The following is a 9,917-nucleotide window of genomic DNA, read 5'->3' on the forward strand; positions in this document are numbered from 1 at the left end:
TACTTTGGATGTTTCCCATTGATATTGTTATAAGATCAAATCCAGTGACGCATTGGAGACTTTGGCACGAGGCGGTAGTAGCAAATAGAATCAGTACTTGATGAAATTGTCCTTAAAGCCCGTTTGGATTGGCTTAAAAAAAGTGACTTTTCAGTAGAAATAGCTTTTAAGCCAAAAGGCAATAAGTTGGAGTTGCCAGACAACCAACTTATTGCTTTTGGCTTGTTTTAAGCAATTTTTAACTTATTTTAATCACTTTTTAACTTTGCCAAAAACGAAAAAAAGAAGCTAAAAAGAGCTTAAAAGTTAATTTGACTAGCTTAAAAGCCAATACAAACACCTGTCACGACCCAATTTCCCCTCTGTTGGGTATCGTAATGGCGCCTAGTCTTATGGACTAGGTAAGCCTAACATTTACTGAATATCAACAATAATAAGAAAGACTAACAGTCTCGATATAGAAATCTTTATAGAATTTACAATTTTCCAAAACCGAAAGTACAAGTTATAAGCTCTACATAGTTTACAACAACTTCTAAATACAATTGTTTGGAAATAAGTAAAACAGTGTGAATACAAAATTAGGAAGGTGACTCCGAAGCCTGCGAATGCAGCAACAGATTTACCTTGAGTCTCCACAGCAACGATCCGTATAGCTACTAACAAACAATTACCTGGATGTGTATAAAAAAATCTACATAAGTGTAGTATGAGCACACCATAGCGGTGCCCATTAAGTATCAAGGCTAACCTCGGTGGAGTAGCGACGAGGAACAGTCAAGATACCTATCGGTTTAATAATCTGACAAGTATAAGTATAGGAACAACAAAACATGATATCTACATAAAGACTACGCGATATGGCTAACAATACTGAAATTTACAATAAGGAAGGAAATAACAAGTAACAGCGGAATACCATAATAAGGACACAGACGAGTGAACGGAATCACAACCTAAATCCGAAATCACAAATATAATAAACACAAATAATAATTCTGTCACACCCCTTTTTTCACCCTCACTTAACCCTTTTAAAATAATAAAAAGATTTTGAAGCTCAAAAGGGTTTTCAATTTGAAAAGTGACAAAATTGTGTTTTAAAAGATATTTCAGAGTCGTCACCTGACATTTGGTTTCGGTGTGTTAGGTCACCGTTTAAAAACAATTTTCCCTTTTAAAACACTTGGGACTCTAAAACTAAGTCTGCGCCAGAAATTCTAGATAAGGGGGTTCATTTGACTCGGGGAGAATGTGTTAGGCATTTCCCGAGTCCCATAAAAGTCACAGTTACATACCCGATCTAGTTGGCTTTTAAAATATTTAAATCGAGGTAAAACACACAAAAAGAAAATAAACAATCAAAAGAGGCTCAAGATCTTTCCACTTAATAAAAGAAAGATAAAAATAAAATTGAAATAAGAATAAAAGTACTACGAGTTCGCTTTCGGCCTCCAATTACAGAATACTACGGGGCATTCCCCGGAATAAAATATATAAAAATACTTCGGGGCATTACCCGGATAAATATAACTAAGGGAACGACCTATCACCTCAAAACTAACAAAAATCATACGGCTTGCCTACCCAACTGACGGCCTAAATATGCTCCTGGCGATCAAATTAATGAAGCAATTCTTTTACTTTGAATTCCCAAACCCACTATCCATTGTTTCCTCTAACTAATATGTATTCAACATCAATTATACAGGTTTTCCTAGATCGATTCAATCAAATAAATTTTTTGATCAATTCTAACAACTACCTTGCTACCTTGATATATTAAACTAATAATAATCAAATACGATACACCCATCACATTACACATGAGAAGTACTCGTACAAAACAGAAAAAAAAGCATAAGAGGCAAACAAACATCATTAGTTAGAAATGAAATAGCAAAGTAGTAAAAAAATGGACCTTAATGTAGAGACGAAATTCCACTTCTGTTTTGCATTAGAGATAGTCCCCAAAACAATGATACTCGATCATAAACAGGGAGAAGCAATGGGAACTGCAAATCTGTCCGGAAACCTCAGACTACGAACTCAAACGACTTCAATGCCCCGATTTCGATACCACTCGGCAAAAACAGATTTCAGCCGCAACAACAGTCATGGCCGTCACCGGTCACCACATACGGCAGCGGCAATCATAGAAAGGACGAGAGCTGGAGAAATGGGGAAAGGGACTCGAGCGGCTCTTGGAGGAATTCCGTTCTTTACTTTGTCCGTGTGTGCGTGTGTTTGAATGTTGGAAAATTATAGTTCGAGGGTCGTTCATTTTGAAAAATTGGAGGCAGTAGTAGGCCCAGAGGAAGGGATTTTTCAGCTACCTCTTTCTTCTCTTATGGTTCATGGCCAATTTTGGGTCTGGTCTTAGAGATTAGGGTGGTGGTTCAGGAAATACTAAGGTGCCCTTTTCATTTGTGAGGAAGATCAGATGTTGAAGGGAATGGGGTTTTTTTGTGTGTGGGGGGGGGGGAGGGGGGAGGGCTACGACTGCTTCCTTAGCTTAGGAGGAATTAGGTTGGTTGGTTGATTGGTGTTGAAGGAATTTTCTTGGTTGTGAGGTGAAGAACATGGAACGGCTGAGAGGGGTTTAGGTCTCTTAGGGTCTTAAGGTTGAAGATGAAGAAGGTTTTTTTTAGGTTTATAAAATCTGATGGGTTAAGGTATTGGGCTTTAAAATTGGGCCATCTCTTTGGACCTTTTGAATAAAGACCAAACAAAACTAGCCTCAAATTTCATACTCTTTTTTCTAAAAATGATATAAAATTTATAATATTAAATAGAAAACTAATTCTAATTAATTAAAATAAATAATATTATATTGTAAACTATTTTGGTATTTTTCAAGATTTTATAAAAATAAATCCTATTAAAATAGAATGACTATAAAACATTAATGAAACTATTTTTGTAATTTTTATTTTTGTGATAAAATACAGTAAAAGAGTCAAAACTAGTTAAAATAGCGATATTAGACCTAGACTAAATATATAATCACTAAATGGTGTAAAATCTCGGGTAGGGTTACATGTCTACAGCTGCCCTTCTTTGATTGGAAATACGAAGAGTTTCCAGACAAAGAACGACGAGACAGGTTTTTTGACCTGACCCTTATTTAGAGAGACCAAAAACTAAAAGAAAGGAGAATGTGACCGAGCCCTGGTATCTGAGTTGCCTACATATCCTTGGCTATAAAGGAATCTGGCCACGTGTAGTTCAGAAGTAAGAAAAGCAATGAAGTACCGAGGTGGAGAGCCGATTCAGGTGCCGTCGAGGTTCCGGTCTGCGATTCCTGCCACTACATCAAAATTAAGAGGAAAAATTACAACAAAAATAAAAGAAAAACACAAGATTCTATCTACTTCTTGTCTTGAATCTTCTTTGAGTCTCCACTTGCTCCTTCAACATGAAACTAAAAATTTACCCTATTCTTCAGGTGGGCATCCTGCTGACTTGAATTTGAAGAAAACTAGAAGTTGACCCTGTTCTTCAACGGGCATCCTGCTGCTTGTACTTGAAATAAACTTGAACTTTGAGTAGACTTGAGCTTGCAAACCTTGTCTTTCGGGGGGGAGGGGGGGAGGGCTCGTGCTACTTCTGATTTGAACTAAAAATTGCCCCTATTCTCCAGGCGGGATCCGCTGTCTTTGACTTGAATCTTGAAAACTGAAAGTTGACCCTATTCTTCAGGCAGGATCCTGATACTTCTCTTAATTGAACTTGAAAACTAAATGTTGACCCTGTTTTTAAGGCAGCCTCCTGTTGTCTTTGACTTGAAATTTGAAAATTGAAAGTTGACCCTGTTCTTCAGGCGGGATCCTCCTGTTTGATTTTGACTTGAATCTTGAAAACTGAAAGTTGACCCTGTTCTTCAGGCGGGCTCCTGATGCCTCTCTGACTTGAACTTAAAAACTGAACGTTGACCATGTTCTTCAGGCAGTCTCCTGATACTTCTTGAACTTGAAAATTCAAAGTTGACCCTGTTCTTCGGGCGGGCTCCCGATGCTTCTCTAACTTGAATCTTGGAAATTAAATGTTGAACCTGTTCTTCAGGCGGGCTCCTGATACCTCTTGAATTTGAGAATTGAAAGTAACTCTAAAATGAAGTCCCTTGTTCTCCAGGTGGGCGCATGCGGCCAACTTAAAACTTGAAATGAAATTTCCTTGTTCTCTAGGTGGGCGCCTGCCAATAACTTAAAACTTGAAATGAATTCCCTCATTCTCCAGGTAGGCGGCTACGACCGACTTGAAACTTAAAATGGATTCCCTCGTTCTATAGGTGGGCGCCTGCCACTGACTTAAACTAAAATGAATTCCCTCATTCACTAAGTGGGCGCCAGCCAATGACTTGAACTTGAAATGATTACCCGCATTCTTCAGGTGGGCGCCTGCAGCTTGCTTAAAACTTGAAATGAATTCCCTCATTCTCCAGGTGGGTGCCTGCAACTTGCTTAAAACTGAAATAATTCTGAAATGAATTTCCTCGTTCTCCAGGTGAGCGTCTGTCACTGACTTAAAACTTGAAACGAATTTCCTCGTTCTCCAGGTAGGCTCCTTCCAATAACATAAAACTTTGAAATGAATTCTCTCGTTCTCCAGGTGGGCGCCTGCCTCTGACTTAAACTTGAAATGAATTCCCTCGTTCTCCAGGTGGGCGACTGCCACTGACAAAAAACTTTGAAATGAATTCTCTCGTTCTCCAGGTGGGTGCCTACCTCTAAGTTAAACTTGAAATGAATTCCCTCATTCTCCAGGTGGGAACCTGCCACTAACATAAAACTTTGAAATGAATTCCCCTGTTCTCCAGGTGAGCACCTGCCACTGACTTAAGACTTGAAACTTGAAATAAATTCCCTTGTTCTCCAGGTGGGCGCCTGCCACTGACTTGAAACTTGAAATAAATTCCCTCATTTTCTGGGTGGGCGCCTGCCACTGCCTTGAAACTTGAAATGAATTCTCTCGTTCTCCAGGTGGGCGCCTGCGACTTGCTTGAAACTTGAAATGACTTCCCCCGTTCTCCAGGGGGAACCTGCCACTGCCTTGAAACTTGAAATAAATTTTGAAATGAATTCGTCGTTCTCCAGGTGGGCGCCTGCAATTACAGCAAAACAGATAAAACAAGGAAAATCTTCTGCCCCAGTTTGTACCGGGAACATTTGTGAGTGTTAGTTAAATCCCATTTTTCAAGAGGGTCCTAAAAACTTAAAACTTAAATCCCATTATCCATGAGGGTCCTGAGAACTTGAAAACTAATCCCATTATCTAGGAGGGTCCTGAAAACTTGAAACTAAATCTCATTATCCAGGAGGGTCCAGAAAACTTGAAAACTAAATCCCATTATACAGGAGGGTCCTGAAAACATGAAAATTAAATTCCATTATCCAGGAGGGTCCTTGATAGGTTACAAGTACTTTGGGCATAAGTACTTTACTTTATGTTTTGATGATCTAGCAAACTTACCATCCAAAACCAGATAAGGAACCTGTTATACATTTACAAGACCTTAAGATCACAACGTTCCAGGTTGGGATCCAGCGTTAGATATAACTCAACTCTTCATAGTGGAAGGAACAACTGAGGGAACACCTTAAGATCACAAAGTTCCAGGTTGGGATTCAGCATTAGATATAACTCAACTCTTCAGAGTGGAAGGAACAACTAAGGGAACAAGTCCCTACCAGTTCCCGAGGAGACTGTATAAAGTCAACTCTCCAGCTGGAAAGTTGCTGCCTGCACACGCTACTGTACAGGAACAGTGCAGCAGTTAACTTTCTGTGGAAGGAGTTTTACCTACCTTGCTTACTTTATTGTAAGTGATGTCACACATGTATAAATACAATCAAGTAAGGTAAAACAACTTACTTCATGCGAGAACAAGATAAGGAATCTGATACAATTAAGTTCCTTACATTCAGAATAACTAATCAGATGTCTGGTTCAATTCTCAATGAAATCAGATAAGGAAAAAGCAGAGGGACCAGAAAGGGATCAGTTTCCCTCGTCATTGTACAGTCAACTCTACAGCTGTAAAAGTTGCTGCACTGTACTGTCTGGCAGACTGCTGCACTGTACCGTCTGGCAGACTGTTGCACTGTACCGTCTGGCAGCAGTACAACAGCACAGCTGTAGCTTGCTAAGGCAAAACTAAAGGGCACTTTATTGCATCATCCTTGATGACATAACACATACATATTATCAACATGAGGCAAGGAATTTCATCTCTTCAACACTTGCGAAATAAAAAGAAAATATTCTCTCAAGTGCTAGCCACAACCTCTCTCAAGAACAAAGCTGCTACAACCTCAAGGATCAGATCCAAAGATTGAAGATATCTTAAGTCCTTAGGTTTGTTGAGTCTTTGTTATTTGTTTTTCATTTGTAACTCCTACTTAGCTTAGTTAAAGCATTGTGTAGGAACCCCTTTGTAAAACCATAAACTTTATGAGTTTGTGTTGTGACTAGAGTTAGTCATAAGTTGAAGTCTTTGTAACTAGTGAGTGCCAAAGTGGCTTGTGGTAAGTGCGTCACAAGTTAGTTGAGTTGAAGTATTTGAATCTAGTGAGTGACAAAGTGGCTTGTTGTAAGTGTATCACATGTTAGTTGAGTTGAAGTCTTTGTAACTAGTGAGTGACAAAGTGGCTTGTGGTAAGTGTATCACAAGTTAGTTGAGTTGAAGTATTTGTAATAGAGTCATTACAAAGTGGCTTATAATAGTGTGTTTACAAGTTAGTAAAGTTGAAAGCCTACAAGTGTAGGTCGTGGTTTTTGTCCCCTTGAGTTTGGATTTTTCCACGTAAAAATCCTATGTGTTCTTTATTTACTGCCGAGTTACTGTGGGAACAATTAGAGAACCTGATTCACTATACTATTTGGTTTTACAGTCAATTTCTTACAGTGGGAATTGATAGAGAATCTGGTTCTTTATAAAGTCTGGTGGAAGCTTAGTTTCTATCAGTCTTGAAAACTACATCCCATTATCCAGGAGGGTGCTAAAAACTTGAAACTAAATCCCATTATCCAGGAGGGTCCTGCGAACTTGAAAACTGATCTCATTATCTAGGAGGGTCCTGAAAACATGAAACTAAATCCCATTATCCATGAGGGTCCTAAAAACTTGAAAACTAAATTCCATTATCTAGGAGGCTCCTGAAAACTTGGAAACTAAATCCCATTATCCAGGAGGGTTCTGAAAACTTGTAAACTAAATCTCATTATCCAGGAGGGTCCTGAAAATTTAAAATGAACTTACCTAAGCCATGCTCTCTTCCCTGAAGAGCCCTGCAGAAAGAACAAAATTCCTTGACCCTGAACCATACTTTTCCTTATGGAGGATCCCTGCAGATCAAACAAATTTTCTTGCCCCTGAAAGGTTCGAGCTTCCAAGCTTTGATTTGGACACAGTTTTCGTCCCTATTTCAAACAAAGAAAACTTTTGAGTTTAAAATGTGGTGGTTGGTTTGTGTCCTTGGCCTTGAGGGCTATTGCTCTTTCACTTTCCATGATAACTTTGATTTTCACTTGAAAGACCTTGCTTGTTATTGGTTAACCACTTTCTCTGTCAACCCTTATCAATGAAAACACCTCTGATACATTCAAGCCCATTACCTTATACCCGATATATTGCTCATGAATTGACATTCACTGAACCTTTACATTTCACATAAATCCCAAAGCACGTCGATTGTTATCAAATCAGCGCACATATTATTCTTTCCTGACTTATGCCTCTTTGATGTGCTAGCCAGATTCCGCTCTGTACAATTGGAAAGCTGGTAGAAAAATTTGAAGTCATTTCTCACTTGTTTTGACCAAACTGACTCAAAAAGAGGACTTGAACAAAATAAGAGGAATAGAGTAAGGGACAATGGAAAGACATGATATCTAACAAGAAAACTACAAAGTAAAAACTTATCAGATGTGGATACCAACTCTAATGACCATGACATGAATTTTTGGATTAATGGCCTAATCTATCAAGAAAGTCTAATGTTCAACTCTTATTGTACCTCTATGCCGTGAAACTAGGCTTCAATGCTCTAATTATCCTTTCTGATTCACGATCCTTATTCGACTTGTAGTACTCGAAGGGTTTTTACCATCAAGCCTCTCTCATTTTGCTCTTTCTCTCAACTCACTGTTGCCTTACGGTTCCTGCGAAGGTTTTCACCGATAAGACTCTCTCATTTTGTTCTTTTCTTCCTATTTCCTCTGGTTCTGCAGATGACAAGGCATTAATCATGGTAGAAATATCATATGCTCCTGGCATGTCTAACTTGGCAACCTCAAAGATTATCTGGAAGGTCTTTTTTGGACTGTAATGTGGCTTTTGGACAGGATTAGAAAGAAAGGATATCATAAAGGCTCAAAATAACTAAGACAACAGGGTTAATTTATTTACAACTTTTGAATCCATTTTAAAAACTTTGCCCCAGTTTCTAAAACAAGAGAATTTGATTCTCTCTTCTCTTTTTTTATTGAGATGGAATTTCTAAGAAAAATTTCTCCACTCTTGACTTTGTGGGATTATGAAATATTTTATTTGGTGTGACCGAACCGTAAGGCTGCCTACGTATTTTGTGGTGACAAGAATCAGGTCGAACGTAGTTCAGACAAAGTTGGTTTTTTTGTTGTTTTTCTTTTCCTTTTCTTTCTTTCTCTTTTTTTTTCTTTTCTTTTCTTTTTCTTCTTTTTCTCTTTTTTTTCTTTTTAAATTTTTCTTTTCGAATGAACTTTTTAAAACAAATTTATGGGGACCTGAACTTTTTTTTATGACTCTAACTTGATTCCAAAAGAGGGGAGGTCAAAGAAATCAACACTGACTCAAAAGGGTACCGAAGGGTATAAAGTGTTTGAGCAGCTGAAAGAGGGCCTCCTGATCTCTGAAAATTCCAAGTACAACACATGTAACTTGAGGATGAAAAATGAAGATCATGCATAATATTTCTTTTGCAGCTTCGACATTGATAGCACTGATATGCCTTCCATTTTCTTTAGTTCCTTGTCAAGTACAAAATTCTCGTTAGGTAATTTATTCTTCACAATGGATACCCTCCGTCAGTTTGGGATAAACTCTCTTGGCTTTGCCTTGTAACTTGAGATGCACTTGAACTCAAAATTGCTTGTTTCAAATTTTCTGGGATGCACTCTCTTGTAATTAATTTTTGTCGTCCTCTTAACTTCCCAAATTATCTGCCCCAGTTTCACACAATTTGGGCTTTAAATGATCTCAAAATGTCCAAATCTTTACTCATTTCCCACAAATGTGCCTCTTCAAAACTTGTTTCATTGTTTCATGATTAGACTCACTTTCAATACCAGACTGAGAATTATGCGTTCATGTCATGTCACTAGAGTCAGCATGAAAAGCACTATAAAATGAAAAGTGACCTAAACAAAAACTGACTAGAACTAACAGAAAACAAGAGATTGCATTAGACAGATGTTGAAAAAGGTTTGAACAAAACAAGCAAAATAGACATGAGTTACATCCTTGGAACAATCCTAGATAACACTAGACAAGTTACTACAACTAAACGAACTAGGCAAAATAAGAAGAAGAAGAAGAAGAAGGGTTTGAGCCACAAGACAATATCCAGATTACAATCTTGAAATAACCCGGACAACAAAAATGACAACAAAATAAACCACCAAAACTCGCCCTGGCTAGCCAAGAAAGGAGTGTCTTTCCTATTACCAAGCTTGACATCTTAGCGACTGAGTTCCACATTAATATTACCAGAACCTCCACAAATCTCCATCACGTTGATCTTAGCAAATAGCTTTTGGGTCCTTTTTGCCAACTTGTTCTTAAGATCAACCTTTGGAACCGAGACTGATAGCGCTGAAAACTTTGTATTAAGTGGCCCTTCAAGGGATTTAGAAGAGTTCTCATATTCCTTTTCCAC

At 38.2% G+C, this 9,917-nt stretch overlaps 1 long non-coding RNA gene across 1 annotated transcript; it reads right to left on the reverse strand.

Moving 5' to 3' along the window:
- Positions 1 to 458: 458 nt before the first annotated feature.
- Positions 459 to 2,624, reverse strand: LOC142176514 (uncharacterized). The gene is made up of 2 exons (XR_012705172.1): positions 1,922 to 2,624; positions 459 to 786 (listed from the first exon to the last, which is right to left on the reverse strand). It is a non-coding gene; the product is annotated as an uncharacterized LOC142176514 (long non-coding RNA).
- Between the last annotated feature and the right edge of the window lie 7,293 nt (positions 2,625 to 9,917).

Source organism: Nicotiana tabacum, chromosome 22 (genome assembly GCF_000715075.1).
Source record: "Nicotiana tabacum cultivar K326 chromosome 22, ASM71507v2, whole genome shotgun sequence".
NCBI lineage: Eukaryota > Viridiplantae > Streptophyta > Magnoliopsida > Solanales > Solanaceae > Nicotiana > Nicotiana tabacum.